This window comes from Camelus bactrianus, chromosome 16 (assembly GCF_048773025.1).
Source record: "Camelus bactrianus isolate YW-2024 breed Bactrian camel chromosome 16, ASM4877302v1, whole genome shotgun sequence".
NCBI lineage: Eukaryota > Metazoa > Chordata > Mammalia > Artiodactyla > Camelidae > Camelus > Camelus bactrianus.
The window spans coordinates 13,252,284-13,274,542 of NC_133554.1; the positions used below are offsets into that span (position 1 = coordinate 13,252,284).

Consider the following 22,259-nt stretch of genomic DNA (forward strand, 5'->3'; position numbering starts at 1 on the left):
AACGTACAGCTTAAAGGCTTAAGGGTCATTCTTGGAAAGACACACACGTAATTAATAATCACAACACAATGTGAGAAATACTGTGATAGAGTTTGCACAGGACATTATGAAGGTACTGAGGAGAGAATGAATTGGTTTTGGATGTAATAATTCTATAACTGTTCCAAGATAGCTCAATTCTCAAAGTATTTTTAGTTGCAATGAAGTTCATAGGAAAATAACACTTGAACAGATTTACTTGAGCAATGATAAATGACACTATTGACACTATATCTGCATTTGGGGGGAAATTTATAATTATCATAATGTAAAAAAAAAATACATGCAAAATTGTGAAAAAAGTTGTAGTTCTTTATCTGTGACAGTGAAAAATTTTAACTTTTTCAATGAGATAGAAAATAGGAACAAAGTAAACGATATGCAGTGTTACAGTCATATAACTCTTGAGTCATCTGATGTAGATATCATTATCCTAACTGCATCCCACCCACCTCCAGCTTCTCACAGTCTTTTAAGAATGCATAACTGATGGTTAAAAAGAATGTGAAAACAAATATATGTACTTTCCTATATGACTGAAGTATTGTGCTGTACACCAGAAATTGACACAACATTGTAAACTGACTATACCTCAATAAAAATATTTTTAAAAATAAAAAAGGGAAAAAAATACATAGCTAAAGACACTGAAGTTATGTTGGAAAAAACATTTAGGTAATACATATCAAAAACCTTAAGAAATGTGCAAATTCCTACTTAATTTACAGACGTTTCCTCACTTCCTCACATGTTTAAATAGACATATGTATAAAAATGTTCATATAGCTTCTTTGTATAGTAAAATAGTCGCTTAAAAATATGAACAGCAACCCTTCCCCCCACTGAGGCAGCAGACAGAATGGTTCTATGCTCATTTGTTTTAAGTGGGAGGACTCAGAAGAGGGAAACAAGGATCCTTTTCTTTTCTTCTGCATTTCAAAAGTCTAGGCCCTGCAGGAAAATAGGAAGAACTTATATACAAAGAAAACACAGTAGATTTGATGAAGAATTTCCCCCAACCCTCACACCAGCTAGATTCCCTAAGAAAGGAGAAAGGAAGGAGGAAAGCCCAAAGTGGAAAGTATAGGAAACTGATCATGGAGGAAGTGTCCTGCACCCTGTCCCCACACCCCCAACCCCTGCATGGATCCTAGAGTAGGAATGAAAAAAAGATTTGATGGGAGGGTGAGTGCAGGGGGTCTGAAGTGTACAGGTTGGTAACTTTTGACAAATGTACCCATGTATGTAACTACCACCTCCATCAAGGTGAACATTGCCATCTCCCCAGAAGCTCCCTGATGCCCGAACTGCAGTCAATCTCCCCAGTTACCCGCTCCAGGCAACCACTGATGTGGTTTTTCTAGTACTACTGATTAGTTCTGTCTGTTTTAGAATTTCTTGCAAATGGAATAATACTCTAATTTTTTTTAATGTTTCATTTTATTTCCTGTTAGCTTCTTAGCTATACCTCTCCTTATTTCTTCAGTGTTTCCTCTGAGGCTAATAATATGTTTCTTAACTTATTAAAGTCTAAATAGTTAATACTTTATCTCTTCCCACTTTACACTGTCTGCTTAATCCTTACCCTCACTTATCTGACACTTCCTGCTTCCCAATGAAATAATTTACAACAAATTAAAAAATGTACAGATAAATTCACCTGCCCGTTGATACTTTACATGATTGTTGTCATATTCTTTCCTTCTACATATAAGCTCCTCACCTTTGTTTTCTTTTGTTTTAAACAGTCATTGTCTTTTAAGCAAATTACAAGAAAGAAAACAGCCTTTTATATTTTCTTGCTTATTTACAAATCGTGATGCTCTTACCTTCCTTCCTGTAGATCCGACTGTTTGGAAAGTATTTCATATTCTACTAATTCACATTCCTGCCAGTCTTGGCAGTAATCTCCCTATATACAAATCATAGCAAGTTAGGAAATACAATGAAAAGAAAGACTATAAAAGCAATAAAAACATAAACTACTGAATAAAGAATAAGAATATAGAATAAAAAATAAAATAAAGTCAAGAAGGCATGTGAAATACCTATGTGAGGAAGGCCACAAAAAATAAAGGGACACAAAAGAGGCTTTTAATGTGAGAAGGGACATACTCTGTTCCTAGAGAGAAACACAATTTTGTAAAGATGTGGGGTGGGAAGGGACAGACTGGGATTTCAAAATGTAGAATAGATAAACAAGATTATACTGTGTAGCACAGGGAAATATATACAAGATCTTATGGTAGCTCACAGAGAAAAAAATATGACAATGAACATATATATGTTCATGTATAATTGAAAAATTGTGCTCTACACTGGAATTTGACACAACATTGTAAAATTATTATAGATCAATAAAAAGTGTTAAAAAAAAAACCAATTTTGTAAAGATGTGATTTTTACTTTATTCTCAGCAATTCCATGTCATTTTCCTGGTCAATATAGCATATAGCTGGAATTTAACTTTAAAAATAATTCATTTATTAATTACTGGTATATCTGATTTTGCTCCAGTAGTCATGGTTTACATTTTCCACCCATTGTATATTCTTATTTTCTTTCTTTCTTTTTTTTTTTTTGTATATTCTTATTTTCCTTCTTTTCCCTGCCTGTGAATTTGGCTATCTAGGTGTTGTTTGTTTTGTTTTTTTTTTAATATACTGTTGTTTCTGCAGTACTGCATCCTATTTGCATTCTTATTGTAAAGAATTTTATCTTTTAAATAAAATAGTTATTATTTTCTGATTATAAAAGTAATACATACCAATGAAAGAAAGTTTGGAATAAATAGAAAACTAGGAAAAATTTTACCGTAACCCTACCATGCAGAAATAACCACTGTTAATATCTTTAAACGTTCTGTGTCTTGAAATTAAATTGTTTTTCCTGAAAGTAAAGCACACTTCTTGTAACAATTTCAAATAATACGGAGGCACTAGAGTGGAGATCTTTTATTTTTGCTTGTCTAGTAACTATTCTTTCTTCTTCTGGTAACAATACCCTGATTTTGCTTTGGAGAACTACCTCTCCCAGACTTTCAGTCCGTGTGTTTCAGATGGGACTGACTCCACTGCTCAGCTCCAAGAGCTGGCATAAGACTCAGGTGTGGCCAGAGCAATGATGAGCCAGGCAAGGGTAACAGGAAACAATCCTGTAACTTTGGTAAAACTACATATTGAGGAAAAGAAGTTCTTTTCTGCTGAGACCCACATCTACCAAATAGCATATGATGAAAACGATGCTGTGACTTCCAAAGACATAGCTTTTACTCTGTGTTCTCCTTCCTGAGTCACTCGTTCTGGGGGAAGACAGCCACCATGTTGTGAGGACACTTAAGCAGTCTTGTGGAAAGGACCCTGAAGAGAGGAACTGCAGCATCACCCACGAGAGTGGCCACCTTGGAAAGGAATCCTCCACCTCTGTTGAGCTTTCAGAGGACCACAGTTCCCCCTGACATCTTAGCTGAATCTTCATGTGAGATACCGAACCAGCAGAGTTTAGCTAAGCTGCTTCTGACCTGCAGAAACCTTGAGAGACAATAAATGTTTGTTGTTCTTTTAAGCCATGACGTTTTAGGGTAATTTGTGATGTGGCAATAGATAACTAACACAAGACTGGTTTAGGAATCTAGACCTAAGCCAAACAAGAACATGGCATTCCCAGGTAAACTTTATTGGTTTAGAAACAGGTAATTTATTCAACTGTCCTAATTACACCAAAGGGATGGGCTTCCTTTTTTTTTAAACAGTTGTGTGAATAACTCTCTTCCACTACCCATAAACATGAAAATCTATATTCAGATTGTAACTGGCAGCCATCCTGTTGTCCAAAGGAGGCCAACTTTAGGATGAATATAATATTGCAGATGGCAAATCAGATACACCAGATAAATTGAGTCCTTGATGAAATTCTTGAGCTACAGAAGTATGTAACTATAAGCCCCACCTTAACTTTACCCTTCCAGTTATATGAGACAATGCGTTTCCTTATAACTTAGCCACAAAACTTACTGTTTGTTAGCATACGTTTTGAAATGAATATCTCCCTTTATTTTCAAACTTTCTTAGCCATGATGTTTTAGGTGCCTCTTTAGCTGGGTTTTTTTCTTTTCTCAACATTCCTTTGCCTTTGATTGGGAGAATTTACTGTATTTACTTCTAGAGTGATCATGCATTTGTTCTTATTCTCACAGGTTTGGCTCCTACAGTCTATGTGTTTTGCTTTATTCTTTGGTAATTTTGAAGTCCTATATCAGAGGTTGCAAACTGATAACTTATATTCAACCCACAGACATGGTTGGGGTTTTTATTTGTTTTTAGTCTCATAGGATATTTAAAATTCTTCCAGCCAACACTTAAAAATCTGCAATTTTCACACAGGAATTCGGATATCTATCCAGCCACACTTGAAAAATCAGAAGGCCTATAATATGGGGCCCCTAGCATCACATGGCAACAATCGTCTGGAACTGAATGGTGGCTGGGACCCCCCAGAGGTGGTGTGTGCCCTCTGGTCCACCGGAGTCTCTAGTTTGTGTACTTTTTCCAAAGTGGAGAGTGAATTGCAGTTTGTGTTTATAATTGTTGCTTGCACTACTGTTTTCTCTTGGCAGAATATGCCTCTGTTCCTGTGGTGCTATCAACTTCATTAAAGACCTAAGGACCATTGCTATGGAATTGCAATTGTTCCCCCAGCCCTCAAATTCATATGTTGGAGTCCTAACCCCCAGTGTGATGGTGTTTGGAGATGGTGCCTTTGGGAGGTAATTAGGTCCAGATGAAATCCGAGGGTGGGGCTCTCACAATGAGATTGGTGTACTTACAAGAGACACCAGAGTGCACTTGCCCACACATTCTCTCTCTCTCTTTCTCTGTCATGATGTGAAGACACAGCAAGAAGGCAGTCATCTTCAAGCCAGGAAGCAAGCTCTCGGAACCCAATTACACTGGAATCCAGATCTCAGACTTCCAGCCTCCAGAATTGTGAGAAAATAAATTTCTGTTGTTTAAGCCAACCAGTCTATGGTATTTTGTTATGGCAGCCTGAGCTGACTAACATAGCTACTTTTCAAAAAAAAAAAAAGAGTAAGAATACCCTTTTCTATCTAACCTCTCTGGCCTCTGTGAATATTTGGGTTTGCAATTTCTGATTAAAACCTTTTTCTCTTTCACTTACAGTTACCCATAATTTGTTAATAATTACGATGTGAGCCAATATTTTTTATGATCATCGAGATACATTAGCTATAATTTTGCTACCCTACACGGGGTACTTTTAACAGGATTTCATTCTCCCCTGCCTTATACCCCACTTCCACTTTAATTATGATTCAGTTCAGGATTGTTATTAATTTTTCTTACTTTGTCCCTTCTGTTTTAAGATTCCTTCTGAAGAATTGCATTAGACTTCAGGGTCACTTTATCAACAACAATTTGTACTTAACTGGAAGCTTTGCTGGTTTCTTTGCTAATCATGGTTTCTAATACATCATACTTCCTCCTTTTTGACCCCTTCATTGTGATTCATTTTTTGTTTTGCTGCAGTACTTCCATCAGGAAAAAAAAAAATCTCTGCTGATCGATGGTTTGCACCCTCAGAACTTGTGTCCATCACTGACCTGTTCAGTTTTTCCCGAGGGAGGCCTCCCACTCCAAAGCTGCAGCATTCCGCTGGCAGGATTTACCCTGGGTGTAAAGCCATGGGCGTGGAACAGGCCTGCAATTGAAGGCCCTCCCAGAGCAAAAAAGCCAGGGAGGTGGTGGAGGTTTGAGGGATTTCACTGATGTAATTTGACTGTTGTGCCGAGCCTTTTTGAAATTTTAAAAAATTCGTTCTTTGTTTGTTGTGGTTGTCTAGAATTAGTTGGATCTCAGCTAGCTAGTGGCTCTGACTGCCGAGGTAAACTGTCACTTCAGAGAGAGCCAGGTATAGCAGTCTAGAATCATGATCCCTTCCCCTTGAAAACAGTTAGGACTGCTCTGTTATCATTTTGCATCTACAGTTGCAGATGAGAAACCGTGGAAAGTTACGGATTTCTTTCTATCGTTGGAATATAGAAAAGTCACCATGAAGGCTGGTGGAGAGGGATAAATTAGGAGTCTGGGATTAACATATACACACTACTATATATAAATAGTTAAACAACAAGGACCTACTGTGTAGCATAGGGAACCATATTTAATATTTTATAATAACCTATAATGGAAAAGAATCTGAAAAAGAATATATATGTATGTATAACTGAATCATTTTGCTGTACACCTGAAACTAACACAACATTGTAAATCAGCTATACTTCAATTAAAAAAGAAAGAAAGAAAAGTCACCAGGATTCACCTGGAATCATCTTTGATCCCCTTCAATCTCACACCCCATAGCCTACCTGCCAGGAAATCTTGTTGGTTCCACCTTCAGGATATATGTAGAATCTGATCACTTTTCACCACCCTGGACTAAGCCATTATCATCTCTCACCTGGATGACTCCTCAAGTGATCTCACTGCGTTCACAAAGTAAAAGCAAAAGTCCCTGCAATGGCCAAAAAGACTCCACATGACTTTTTTTGTTCCCTCCACCCCACCTCACCTCCCTGACCTGATCTCCTACTGCTTTCCTCCCAATTCTATTCCAGCCACAGTGGTCACCTTGCTGTACTGTTCTCTCTGCCTGGAACACTCTTCCCAAAAATAACTTCACTATGACCTCTCTCATCTTCTTCAAGCCTTCATTCAAATGATACCTTTCAAATGAGGCCTTCCCTGATCATCCTAAATAATACTGTAACTAGCCCTCCAACCCATTTTTTCCCGATCCTTCCCGTTTTCTGCTTTATTTTTTTCCCATTGCACTTGCCATTTTCCAACATACCACATAAACTGATAATTATTATATTTATGTCTATTACCTCTCCTCCTGCTGGAATGTAGGTTCCATAGGGTAGGAATTTTGTCTGTTTTGTTCACTGTTCTATCTCCAGTATCTAGAACAGTTCCCAGCATGTAATAGGTGCTCAATAAATATTTGTTGAATATAATGAACAGGATATATTTAGATGTGGCTTATCTTTCAGTAACCCAAAATAAAGATGATAGCAGCTTATATTTTTCCTCAAATAATGGTAATCTATGGGAAATTCTCAATGCCCAAGCCCTCTTTTTCATCCTCAAATGAGATAACCCCAAACTTTAAAAAATTATCTATATTAATGCTACTCTCCTCCAAACCTTTTATGTGACTCAGATCCATGGAAATCACTTGAAAACTACGGCATAAAAAGGATTCCACTTTAGTTTCCAGAAGCAAGATAAAAACTTCCTTTTCACAATTCTTGAATTATTTCACCCAGAAATTGGAGAAATAGGAAGTAGAATGTGTGTAATTTGTTCACCACTTTGGCCAACTCCACATCTGTTTTGTATTAATTTTTTTTAAACAGTGCTTAAAATATTCTTGACTTCTAGTGAAAAAGGTAGTTTAAACAACTGTGATTTTTTGCCAAAAATTTCCCTCTTTCCAAAACTCCATGATAGCAACAGTAAATGTATTAAAAAAAAAAAAAAAAAACAAGAATTGAGACAATAGCAACAATATTTTGGCAACTGGCATGTAGACAGATGGGCATTAATTGATGTAGGAGACCTAAGAAAGCACAATCTTCAACCAGCAATGGAGAAAACAGAGAATCAATCTGACTTACAGCAGAGAACTCATAAAAGACTCAGGAATTTCCACCAGTTCTCATCACTATGAAATTTCAGAACGCCCGGGACAAAGAATAAATTCTTCTAGCAGGATTTCAAAATACAATCAGAATGGCATCAAACTTCTCAACAGCAAAGCTACTGTGAAAATGTTTATTAGCATATGGTCTCAGGAAATTCCTTTGAGAGAAAATTATTTCCAACCTAGAATTCCCTTCTCAGCCAAATTGTCAATTAAGTGTGAAAGTCAATATTTTCAGACATAGAACATCTCAAAAAAAAAAAAAAAAATTGAGGGTCCAACGAAAACAGAGCTAAAGCAGCCACCTAGGATAATGGTAGAGGCAGATACCAATAAGAAGGCGGCACCGGCCTAGAGGAACCAGTGCAGAATGGAACCGATCAGAAGCCTCTGGAAAAGATGTCTAAAAGAAGATTAAATTGAAAGAATATTATTGCTAGAATACCAATGTTTTTAAATGTATCATGAGTGGATATACCTAACCAGAGGAAGTTTGGGATTAAATTAACAATAAATAGAAAGCCAAATAAATAAAAAGACAAGATAATAACCCCATAAAAGACAAAATGTGAGAGAAAGGAAAAGAAATCTCAGTATAATACTAAATTGATAAGAATAGCATTTACATAGCCATAATAAAGTAAATCTGTAAGTTGACTTAGTAAAATTATAGGTATGGAGATTCCTCAAAAGACCAAAAATAGACTTGCTATATGACCCAGCAATCCCACTCCTGGGCATATATCCATATCTAGAGGGAACCTTAATTCAAACAGATACATGCACCCCAATGTTCATAGAAGCACTATTTACAATAAGCAAGACATGGAAACAACCTAAATGTCCTAAATGTTGAGATCTTTACAAATAGTAAAGGCTGAATGAATCCAAACTGCTGCCCTAAGGTATGTTATTTATGCTAGCTCTTACAAAAACAAAAACAACTCTTTCTTAAAGTTTAAAAAATTATAAACATAATGAGTCCTTCTTATTACACAGACACACACACACACACATACACACACACTCACGCACACAAGTGCATAATTATATGAAGTAAATAGGACAAATCCCTCATTCTCTGAAACTGTCCTGATTACATTCATTCCTATTTTTAAAAAAAATTTGGGGGGTAAGTAATAGGGTTTATTTACTTTTTAATTTTTTCTTAAAGTGGAGGTGCTGGGGATTTAACCTAGGACCTTGTGCATGCTAAGCACATGTTTTCCCACTGAGATATACCCTTCCCCCTATTCCTGTGTTTTAATGCTTCAATTTTTTTTTTTTGTTTTTTTAATGCTTCAACTTTTCCTTCCTTTTCATGAAATACAGTACATTTTTAGTATAGTCTCATTTTTCTCCAAAGCCACCAGAGTCGGTCTCTTTTGCTTGCAATCAGAAGAACTGTAACAGTATAAAATGTCCTTGGACATTTAAATTACTTCTGGTTTTTAATATTATTAATAATATTACAACAAACATTCCTTACATCTTTGTATATCTGTATATTATTTTTAAGATAAATTCCTTAAAAATTTTTTTTATTTTAAAAATTTTGGTGTGGGGGTAATTACATATTTATTTATTTATTTGTTTGTTTGTTTACTGATTTCAATGCAGGTACTGGGAATTGAACCCAGGACCTCAAGCATCCTAAACTTGTGCTCTACCACTGAGCTATACTCTCCCCTCAAGATAAATTCCTCTTTAAAAATTTTTCTTTAAAGTGTATATTGTCTTACTTCCCTGATTAAAGACTTTTAGTGATTCATTATTGCCCAAATCATAAAGTCTACATCTCCTGAACTGGCTTAAAGTCCTTCACAATCTACTGCAAACCTGCATTTCCACCTCTTTCATTATTTCTATACTACCTTCTACCCTACTTTCTATTTCTTGAAATCTGGTCTTCAGCTGTGCCAAAAAACCGGCCATTGCCTAATTGGGAAACACATGGTGAATCATGCTCCCCACGCTCTTGACACATCTTATCAATATTGAGAACACCTAAGTACCCTGAATTACTCAGACTATATCCTGCCTGGGCTGTCAAGCAGCTCAAAGTTAAATTTGACGCCTATTCACTTAACTCTTACTACTAACTCTTATTAGCCTAACCGTGTCTTTCATTTCTTTGGATTGATCTCTGTCCATATATTTAAGGCTTTATTCTTTAAATTATAAAATCAACAGGATATAGAAAAGAAGAAAAATATTATTAGTTTTTAAAACATAAATAATGCTGTTAAAAAAAAAAAGTACTTTATAAACTATACAGTCCTCTGTTCTTCCCTAATCCCACTCCCCAGAGGTGGCTGTTGTTAAGCTCATAAATATACTTCCAAGTTTTTAATATAAGCAACCAAAACTCTTATACATTGCTGATGGGGATAAAAATTGGAATAACCATTTTGGAAAACTATTTGGCAGCATCTACTAAAGCAATATATACATAGGCACACAATAGTTTTACTCCAAAGTATATACCCAACATATAGATATATGTGAAAATATATAAAAGAAATATTCATAGAACATTATTCATAATAACTCAAAACTAGAGCCAACCCAGTTGTAGAATAAATAAATAAATTTTGCTATATATAATAAAAATACCATACAGCAACAGGAATTAACACACTGTAACAACATTTGATATGAATATATCTCACAATGATGACCAAAGAAGACAGACACAAAAGAAAATATACTATATGATTACATTGAAATAAAGTTCAAAACAGGCAAAACTAATGTACAGTGATAGAAATCAGGATGTAGTTACCTCTAAAGAGGATACTTGCGACTAGGAGGGAGCTTGAGGGGGCATGTGGGCTGTTAATAGGTTCAGTAACTTTGTAATAATTTATTAAGCCGTACACTGATGCAGGAAAAAGATACTGATCTTACTATTTTTAATGCTCCAGAGTCTTCCATTGGATGGATGTTTAGTAATTCACTAATTTTCTCTGTTAATTGGGCATTTACTTTGAACTTAGGTATTTATTCCTACATTACTGTTGCAATGAACAATCTTGTACTTATACCTTTTTCCATTTGTATAAATATATCTGTAAGATACATTTCCAGTAGAAGAGATGATGCTTTAAAAGGAATACACATTGTAAAGGTTGATGGGCATTGTTGTATAATACTGCAAAAAAGCTGCACCAATTTGCGTTTATACCAATGGGACATGATTGCTTAATTTCCATAACCAGGAAATTCACTGGGTAGTATTGGTTTTTTAATTGCTGCCTGTCTAGTAGGTAAAAACACTTCATCATTGCTGCATTCATTTGTACTTTTAAATTATTGGAGAAGTTGAAAACTTTTCCATGCTACTAACCGTTTGTGTATGATTTTTTACAAGCTGCCTTTTTACGGTTTTTGTCTCCTTTTTTCCCTAGGGAGTAGTTTACTTTTAATATACATGTTAAGAACACTGACACTTTATCAAGTGGTGGAAAATATTTTTCCTGGTTTGTCATTTGGAGTTTGTTTTCATTTATGGAGGGTTTTTTTTTTTCAGCCTTAAAAGAAGTATTTAAAATGTTCATCTGTTCTGTTTTAGGGTTTTAATGTTTTCTAGTACCTTGTCAGATTTGAAGTCCAGCAGGCAAGTTTTTCAGAAGTTGTCTTGTGTTGACCATTTTGTATCAGTTTTTCCTGGAACACACTGTCCCCTTTGGATGTTCTAGGGAAGGAGTTCAAGGTAATAGACAAATTCTGCCCACACATCCTGGGCCAGCCTCCCAGACACTGGTCTGGAGCAAATAAGACAAGCAGCCTAGCTCTTCAAGGCCTTTATGAATGCCTCTTTGATCCTGGCCTCTGAAGCCTTCGAAATGGATGAAGGCAGAACATTTACTTTTCTATCCAACAGACACATTATATACTACGTGAGAACTCACACTTTCTTTCCTGCTCAGCTCTGTTTTCAAATCTGGCTTATTAGATGACACCACCCAAATAACACTGTGCCAGCTATTTTTAAAAAGCATAACATGGTGGGGGGGATAGCTGAGCGGTGGAGTGCATGCTATGCACAAGGTCCTGGGTTAAACCCCCAATACCTCCATTAAGTAAATAAATTTAAAAAATAAAAAGCATAACATTTGGAACTTAACAGAATGAACGCTTTCTCTTGTATTTTTAAGAGAAATTGATGTTCCCCAAATGAATCTCCCATTCTTTACACCCAAAGAAACAATGAAATCCCCAAATTTCCCCTTTCTCAATTCTTATTCAGGGCTCTAGCTGGAGAGGTCTCCTTCAGGCGTCAGAGTTCTTTCTTTGACAACTGCAGCTTTAACCATCTTTCACTAGACCCACTGCAGTTCTTCCAGCCCCTCCCAGAATGTTCTAACCCAATTCTGTACTTTTCCTGAGTTCTAGAAGAATGCACGAAAATGTTTCAGCATAATCCTCTTGTCCACAAAACTTCATTTCCCACGCTGTAGTGATTTTCCATAATCTAACTGTGATCTGAATCTACAGGCTGGCTGCCAACCATTGGCCATGGCAGAGTTTTCATTGTTGGGGTAAGACAGCGGAAACAGTGAGAAAGGACTTCCCTGTTTTAGATTTACTATGAATCTCATCAGTACATTCCAGATATTCCGAGCACACCAACTATGCAATTAAAATTCAGTTGGGTCAGGAGAGGACATAGCTCAGTGGTAGAGTGTGTGCCTAGCATGCATGAGGTCCTGGGTTCAATCCCCAGTTCCTCCATTAAGAAGTAAACAAATAAATAAACCTAGTGACTACCCCCACTAAAAAAAAAACACACTCACAAAAACTAAAACCCAATTGAGAGATGGTCCGCAATAAGAAGTTGTGACAGTAAGCTTCCCTGAAAAGAAAAATTTACCTTGCATATAAACTTTCATTTCCCAGACAATAATATCTGAATTACTTTTGTCTCCTTGCAAAAAGAAGGAAATTTGTAAGGGTTATTCCTAAGACCCAGACTAGTGAGCTTTCTTTCTTTTCTGCCCATCATCCAACTTCTTTCATGGTGAGAGATAGTAGTTCACCTCACACTACAGTAACCAAAGAGGTAAATCCCACCTCTGGTAAATCCCAGCCACCAGGCCACAGGCCAAATAATTGCTCCTACCCAGGCATTTGAGTCTTGAGTGAGTGATGAAATGACGAAGGGATGGTTGGAAATTCACAGGGTGGGGGTGCGGTGGCAGTGTCTCACCACGGCAGGCACAGTAAACACTTCTTGATAAAAGACAGCTGCGGTGATTCCTGCTTCTTAGGCCTGAGTTGTCTCAGCCTCTGTTTTCTGAGCCTGATTCTCCAGGTTTGCATTGATTCTGTGAGCTAATCACAAGACTATGCAAAGTTAGGGATACCCTCCCCCAACCACAAAAAGGAGGACTGACACTGGACAGCAAAAAACTGTGACAGATGATGTACTGTATCTTCCTTCTGCTCCCTTTGTGTTTATCTCATGTTTACAACATAGGAATTTCATCTTTGGTGCCCATATTCTAGGCCCACCAAAGACAGCCATAGGCTGTGGCCTCCACTCTCCTTTAGGAACGTTGCTGATAGATGCAACCAGTGTTCCAGGTTCTCGTCCCGTCCCAGAAAGAATTCAGAGACAAGACTTAGAGGTTAAAAAAAGGTAAAGTGAGGACTTATTAAAGGATGGATAGTACACTCTCAGGGGAGAGTGGGCAGGCTTAAGTGAGCAGCTGCCCTGAGTTTCTTTGGCAAGTTAGTTACATAGGGTGTAAAAATGAATGGGCGGAATATTCACTGGGGAGGGAACGGTTTGGGATCATATTCTCTGATTATCATCCCAACTCCACCTTCCCAAAGGGAGGAGGGATTTTTGTCTTTATTTAGTCTGGATTGGAAGTGTCATGGCGTCGGTGCATGATGGGTACTTCTGATCTGCAAGGCTAATTTTATTGAAATGATGGCATAATGAGCAAAAGGTTACATTCGGACACTAGAAATTCCTGCCTTTTCTCACCTTTCTTTGTTCTTCTCCAGGCCACTTGTCATCCCAAAAGGCATGATCCCTTATCAGCCCCAAGGTTCCTGCTTTTCTTTCTCTACCCAAGGATCCCTGCTGCTTACATGATGTGTGGTTTCCTGCATTTGGCCTGTGCCCCTCCTTTCTGCCCAATTCCTGCCATTTGGTCTGTGACCCCTTTCTCTGCTCATATCTAGCTATCTGCCTGCTCTAACAGGAATATGACTCCGTGTATTTATAAAAGGCATCTCTCCAAGCAGAGTGTACAGTTTTGTATTCCCTGCAGTTTCACCTCCATGGTCTTTGCAGCCCTCTGCTGCTGCGTATGCCCCAGAGGCTGCCGCTGCTCCTGCCTGCAGCCCCACAGTTCCTCACAGTTGTAGCTCCTGGTTCTAGGTGACATTCTCATCGTGTGCCACTCCTGCCTTGTGGGGATCTTCTAAGAGCAAAACATGAATCAATGAGCTTGAGGTCTGAAAACTTCCTCTTAATACAGCACCTCCTTGGTGGAGTTGTCAAGGAACTAGCCTTCCACTGTCAGCCCAGCGTCCAACCCAGTCTTACACATGACCTTCTGTGGTGGGTCATGTGTGCTGCTGTCTGACTCCTGTTTCATGGATCTCGACACTCTGGTTTCCCTCAACTCCGTGTATATCCTAAGCACGCTGCTTGTAGCGTATGTCATTGTGTGTGTGCTGGGCTATAATATTTCAAATGTTAATGTGTATTTCCTTACCCTCCAGACTGTCCTTTTGTTTTCTTTTTGTTCTTCCAGAAGAGATTTTTTCCCCACAACCTAGAATTAGCTCTGTATCTCCCACAGATTTGGGCAAATGGGGGTGGAGGTTGGGGACATCACTGTGCAGTGTCAGAAACAAAAGGCAACACATTTTGATTTGTAAGCTCAAAAGCCATTTCTGTCTTGTAAAGCAAAAAAATATTCAGAAAGTAGATAAAAACAGCTTTCGGAGGACCAGACAGGTAGAGACTGAGAATCTGACAATCTCTCCTCATTTACACTGCCACTCACAGGAGTTAAACTCAAAGGGAAGAAAGGCCAAGTAGGAACAAACCTAAACACACTATTTTAAACGTGAATTGAGATAGAATTGAATTGGATTGTTTGCCTTAAATTGGCAAGATTGTTTTCTGCCTTAGGCAGGATGGGGACTCAAGGTCAGAAATTACAATTGAATAGTAGAAAATACTTCTAGTTGATACACACCCTGCATTTGCAGGACCCAGAGACGGATCACCTTTTTAATTGTGCACAATAGGTGTCTCACTTACTTTTCTCTGGTACCAGCCCTGCTTTGTATTTGTTGCTTTTTGAGGGTACCTTTCAATGATTTCCTGAACTTTGGCTTTTTCCAGGGAAGAATCAGCTACTTCTGAGATTACTACTTGATCACTCCTTTGTTCAATCTTTTTTGGGCCCCAAACATCCTCCCTGAAATAGTAACAACTGATAGACTGCCCATTTTCCAAGACTGTTGTATCTGAGTAAAAGTTCTTCATATGTCCCTTTCACTGTCAGAGCACATCCTTTCTTTCTGACAGGCTCCTCTCCTCCCTCACATCCTGACAAACTCTAATCTACCCTCTGCCAATTCTGCAAAACAAACAAACAAACAAACAAACAAAAACCCACTGCTGTTTCTTTGTTTACAATTTCTTACAAGACACTGTTCTTTCTGCCAGAAGCCCTTCCTCCACCTCTCACCCTAACTCAAAACTGAGGACTCCAAATGCAGATTCTCTTTAAGTGAAATTTCATAATTCTAAAGGCCAAAAGTGTCACTCACTTTTTTCTCCCACCCCTTTTTCAAGAAGCCACACACAATTCCCATGGCTTCTTCCCATCCATTGTGGTTGCATCGACATTGCAGAGCTCGGAAATTCACAAACACAGGGCCTCATGTAATGACCACTCAGGATTCCTAATCAGCAAAGACGGGAAGGTGGTGGCAGTGTATTAAAGTCCTTTGGATTTAAACCCAGAAAATGACTGCTACTTGCTAAGGGGGGAAAAAAGGAATTTGATGTGGAAGCAGCTCACAAATCTTGGAAAAAATAGTAGTCTTTTTTTGCTGTTGCCATTTTGACCATTTATAAGTGTACAACTCAAGAGGCACTAATTACAATCACAATGTTGTGCAACTGCCACCACTATTTCCAAAACCTTTTCATCATCCCTAATGGGCACTCTGTACTCATTAAGCAATAATTCCCATTCTCCCATTCTCCTGGTAAACTCTATTCTACTTTCTGTTTCTATGAATTTAACTACTTCCAGTACCTCACATTAGTGGACTCATACGATATTTATTCCTTCTGTGTCTGGCTTATTTTACGTAACATAATGTTTTCAATGTTCACCCACATTGTAGCATGTATCAGAACATCATTCCTTACTACAGCTGAATAATATTCCACTGTATATATATACCACCTTTGTTTATCCATTCATCTTTGGATCTACACTTGGGCTGCTTCAATTTTTGGCTATTGTGAATAATGCTGCTGTGAATAAGCTTGTACAAATATCTATTTGAGTCCCTGTTTTCAATTCTTGGGGGTACATACCCAGAACTTGCTGGGTCAGTCATGTAGTAATTCTTGTTTAATTTTTTGAGAAACCACCATACTGTTGTTACGGAAACGACAGGCCAGTCAAGAAACAAGCACCACTCGGAGGGTTGGAGTACTCAGATGTATTACGCCGGCAGGCTCAGAGGGACTTCTGCTCCAAAGCTCTGAGCACCTCCAAGAGGTGCGCATGAGGTTTTATAGGGTAAAGTACAAGCTTGGGGTATTCAGCCAATAGGCATGGAACAGCTTTAGCAGCATTATCATCACAAAAGTGGAGGTGGGGAGGCAGCAAACCAACATTCCAACGCCAGATATGTATCTTTGAAAATCCAGCTGGCTAGCAAAAAAACATGAACAGCAAAACAACACTAATTAACTTAGATTTACAAGTTAGTCAAGCAGAACTCAGATCAGTATTCCGATACTTAGACTTGTGAGTTATCTTGTAAGGCCCAGCCCAGCCTCTCCTTCACATTCCTAGACCTGTGTTATCTTGTTAGACCAGCCCAGCTTTTCCTTCACACTGTTTTCTATAAATTCATTTTATAGTAACATTTTGTTTCCTGATACCTTATGTGATTCAGAAAGTATTTCTTAAATATGATCATATCAAAAAACTTAGAATAGGTAAAATAATCTTGCCCTTTTCCATTTCTGAAAAAAAAATTGAGATTTTGCTAGAGATTACATTGAATCTGTAGACCACTTTCAGTAGTATTGACATCTTAATAGGAAGTCTTCCAATCTATTACATGAGATATCTTTCCATTTATTTAGGTCTCACCCAGCCATGTTTTATAGTTTTTGGTATAGTCTTACACCTCCTTGGTTAAATTTATTCTGAAGTATTTTAATTTTTTTGATGCTATTAGGATGTGGACTTTAAAGATTAGCCTCTTAGCAACTTTCAAATAGGCGATACAGTATTATTAACTATATTCACCATGCTGTGTATTACATTCCCATGACTTGGAATTGTTTTCTTAATTTTCTTTTTATATTGTTTGTAACTGTTGTATAGAAATACAACTGATTTTCCGGTACTTATTTTGTATCCTGTAGTTTTACAAAAATAATTTTTAGCTCTAACAGTCTTTTTATGAGTTTGTGTGTGTGTGTGTGTAGATTCTTTAGGGTATCCTACATGTAAAATCATACCATCTGCAAACAGAGATAGTTTTACTTCTTCCTTTCCAATTTGGATAGCTTTTATTTCTTTTTCTTGCCCATTTGCTCTGCCTTGATTGGAAGGAATTGACATTAGAGCAGCATAGTCATCTCCCAGAGCTTCTCTTTAGGATGTTGCCATAAGGCATCTCCGTTCTAAACTATTTCTGTGTGTCTCCATTCAAGATTGCAATTCCTGGGAGACAGAATCTGCGTATGCCCATGACTTCTGGTGGCCTAACTCCCGTGGGTGACATGTTGTAAGATTAGCTGAGCTTGGCCTTCTCCCTGCGTAGAGAGTGAGCCTGCTATCAGAAGAAAGCGATGGCAGAGATGCCAAGTGGATAAAAGCAGTAAGTACTTCAGTACTTAGGAATCCTACAAACAAACCACCCATCTGGTCTGCATAAGGTTGATCTAGGTGCCTGTTTTCTTGTCGATTTCTCAGAGGTAAGTAAAAAGTGCAATGTTGGTACCATCCTGTCCACTCAGGGTGGGTGAGGATTTCTCTGAGGTAATAAGCAAATTCTCTGTTTTGGACCAAAGCATTATGCCTAATGTCCAAGAGAGAAGTGGGGAGCTCAGGTACTCCTAACCAAACAGAACCCACCTGTAATCCTAAGAAAAAAACGGGTCATCAAGTCCTTCTTGTACTGAGACCTAGAACACAGATAACACCTGAGTCTATAGCTCATTGTGGTACTGGCAACATAAATCTCTCTTACATCCTGACCATATGTAATGTCTTTTTTTTTTTTTTTGTACTTGCAAGTATCCTCAAAGGGCCTGGTTTCTTCAGAAAAGGGCACACTCTTTCTGAAACTGGATGTCAATTTTATAACTTTGGCTCATTCCCCAATTAGGCAAGAGCGAATCTTGCAACATAATTTTATATATTCTATTTTGCAAACGCCCCCTGGTGGACAAAACTAATATGGTTTCCAGCATAACAACCAGTTACAATAAAGTCACTGGGAATAATAGATTGGGACCAGGGGATGATCAAATCCTCGCCTTGGATCTACTCACTACACAAACCAGCCAAAAGGGCCTTTGATGACTCCACCACGTTTTCTCTTGTCTTTTCTGCTTCCAACCAAATTAATCATGATACAATCTTAAAAGGAAAATATTTGTTATCATGCCATCCAAGTTGTTAGCAACTGTGGTAGCAAAATGTTTGGGGAGTAAGGTTCAGGTGCTAGGAAGTGATGGGAAGTTAGTAATTAGCATGTCCACTCTCCAACAGCATAGAATATGCATACCAACAGGAAAACCACTAAACCAAAAATCCCATGTATCATGTGAGAATTCAGTAGGTGCCATATTATTTGCAAAAAGTATCAATCATGACTGTTTCTCCCCACCCACAAGAGTAGCAACTAAAAATTCTGGAAATCTTTTTCACAAAGGTGAGAAGCACTCCATGAACTTGGACGTAGTACACTTATAGACCAGATCCCTCAAATCTTCTCTTGAGAAATATCACAAGTAAAACTGAAATCTAGTTTCTGGGTTTAGACAGAAAAATTATCTGAAACTTATGCAAGTACTTGAAACTGCAAATTACTTGTGACTTGACCTTTACTGAGTCAGCAGCAGCCCATTTTAGCCCTTTTCTTTTTCTTCCATCCTGCTGATTTATCCTAGGTGTAGCAGAATATTAGTATAATTTCTCAGTCTCTGCCAACCACAAATGTCACTTTTGAATTTCAACTACAGGAAGTGACACAAGTAAACATTCATTATAAATTATGTCATCAATAATGGTTTCTGATGAGAAAGTTTTAAAAATCAGAGGAAGGGACTACAGCAGATGCTCTGGGCTCTCACATTAAGTCTCCTTGACCCACCTCTGCTTTCAGAAGCAGCTGTGGTGGACAGTTCCGTGTGAGCCCAGATGCACCTAGCACTGACCGTGGCCCTGCCTCCATACAGTACATCTTGCATATCCTGTCCCAGGACTTTCTCCAATGCCACAGGAGGTGCTAGATCCCTAGACAAGTTAGTGCAGGGCAAACTCATCCAGTGCAGAATGGGAGTGGATGGTGACCCAGCCTCCCATCCTTCAGATGGACCATTCTGGGAGGCATTCTGTAGTTTCTAAGGAGGCTCTGGCTCCTGTTACTCACAGCAACAATCTAGATAATGACCTTTGAGTGATCTTTTCCTTCTCTATTTCATTATCCTCTATCCCTCCTGTGATCATCTTCCAAATAAACTTCACTCAATTCTTTGTCTTCAACTCTGCTTTCAGGTGAGCTCAATAGTCATCATTGGTATTTGAGTCCTCTGTTCAGGAGCTTAGCTATCTTGGCACCTGGTCCCTCTAAGGAACTATGGCTGGGAACGTGTGGGAACAAACTGATGGTTGTGAGTATGGGAGAATACTTCAGAGAACAGAGACAGATAAGGGAGGAGAGAAAAGAATCCAGACCCGGACAAGGCAGAGTAGGAGAGGCTTTGATGAAATGGAGCAGAGGGTGAATGGGGATCCTGGGCCATCCCAAAGGGAGCAGCCACCAGGGAGGAGATTAGCTCAAGACTGCTGGGGCTATGTTGACATATCACCCCTCTCCCTATTCTTCCCCTAATTCTTATTCTGACAGCTCCAATGATTCTGTGAGCCCCAGACACATGCAGGAGCATGCAGTAATAGGTATTGTTTTCTTCCAGGGATGGGATATGACAAATACAAAAATTCTAAGGAGAGAAGAGAGTGCATGGTCCAGACCTTATCCCCAAGGATCCCTAGTTCATTCCTACTCTCCCTTTGCCCTTTGTCTCCCTGATTCTCTTGATTCCCCCAGTAGATTTCCATGGTGGGTTAGAAGAAGGCAAAGACCACTGAGCTCTTCACTTTCACCCTGTGTACTTGATTCTCAGGTTCAGGGGTTGTGGCCCAGCCTCAGTGCCAGGGTCCCTTTTGAACCCTCACACTATTGTATCACTCTCCATTTCCCACCTCAAACTAGTCCAGAGGAATAATTCCCTGCTTCTTTTTACCCTCCCTGGGAATGAGGTCCTAGATCCTGTTACTCATTCCTTAAACCTAGGAAGAAAAATTAAAACTCATTAGGAACAGGAGGTATCCTTGACTATGGACGTCTTTATGTCTTCTACCCTTTGCCAAGGGAATCTGTGTGAGAAGGCATGCCTTCAAACTTTAGGCAGTTTACCACTCAGCCTGAGCTTTCACTTTCTGTTTGCAAAGAGACTTAAAGTCAGCCAGAAATTAGTGTCTAGGACCTTCTCCATCTCAGTGTCTCTCCTGGGCATGAGCACAGCCTTGCGCATTCACACAACTTTTTAGATCCCCTGGAATATGCTAGGGCTTTTCAGAGTTCCCTATATTTACCTGGTTCTCCAGGCTGTGTTCTTAAATTCCCAGCCTGTCTCTTGCTAACCCCTACTCAAAGTCTAGCCTTAGCAGCTGCCATGTTGCCAGTGGATGCCTGTTGTTTTGATAAAGCTCTGGGAGCAGGGTATTTTTTTCTGTCAAGCTGAATTCGGAGTCAAATCCAATAGCCACAACTACCTAAGAACAGAGGTTTTCCAGGGAGCTGCAAGTTCAGACAAAATATTGACTGTGCTCTGGGGATGTTGCTTTTAATTGAGCTCCACAAGAGGTCAGTCCTCTCCACTGGCTGTGAGACTGCTGGCTTTTTGTGGCTACCAAGAAACTGAGCTGGGGAGGGAAGGTGGATGGGAATAGTATCCCATCCACAAGTTAAAATATCACGGATCCCACCTTCTAACCAAAGTTCAGTTGTTTCTCTTGGATAGATGGTTTTCAGTTTGTTCTGTGGCTTTGGTTAATTTCCAAAGTGTTCAAACAGTTGATTTTAGGTTTTTTTGCCAGTATTTCTGCTGTTTTTGTGGGAGGGTGAGTTCACTGAGGTCCTCACTCCACCATTCTGGAGGGTGATCCCCAGGCAAGCTCACTCCTAAACATGCTTCTTCTCACGTGTCCTATGTCTCTGCAGCAGTCTTTATTTAAAGTTTGTCCTGCTTTCATCCAACTCAGGGTCAGACTGTGAGTCTTCATCACAGTGTGATTTAAACTTATTCTGCTGTGAAAAATCCCAATTATCTTTAAGGTGTGTGCTTTTCTTCAATGAGACTCCCAGGGATCACTGGAACCTATTTCATCAAGAGCATCCCACTAGCCTGCTGTGCAGTAGAAGACAGCTTACTGACAGCAGCACCATGGACAGAAGGCGATAACTTGAGTAACCGTCAAGTTCTCTGTACAAGTGCCCTGGCAGGAACAAATCCCAGAAGACTCTTCTAGTTCTGTTTTTTATCTATCTTGCATATAGGATATGTTCTTGATCCATCATTGCTACCTGAGGGGAAGGGAAGCATCATGGGCTATTTGGGGAGAAGTGCTGATCCTTCCTACTTAGCTCTGGACCTTGCACCTGGCATAAGAGGAGCCAATCAATAATGCCTTTTCTCCAGACTTCTCAGTCCCTCTCCTAAGAATTAGTTCATATTGTCTCCATTATCATTCATGACTTTATGGCTGGGACGTGAACTGTGTTTTTAGGGTCTCAGTTGGTGGTCTGACAAAAACTTTCAGTCTTTAATGAATTTTTGTTATCCCCCAATGATTGAGTGTGAGTGAAGGAAATATATCCCTGCTCCTCTATCTTCATACAACTGATTTAAATAATCAAAGGAAAATTAACATCAATGATGAGATTATGCGTCATTGATGAAACAATATAAG

The 22,259-nt window shown here is 38.8% G+C and overlaps 1 non-coding gene across 1 annotated transcript; it reads right to left on the reverse strand.

Annotated features, from left to right (window-relative positions):
- Positions 1–9,379: 9,379 nt before the first annotated feature.
- TRNAP-AGG (transfer RNA proline (anticodon AGG)) lies at positions 9,380–9,451 on the reverse strand. Its single transcript has one exon. It is a non-coding gene; the product is annotated as a tRNA-Pro (tRNA).
- Positions 9,452–22,259: the final 12,808 nt, after the last annotated feature.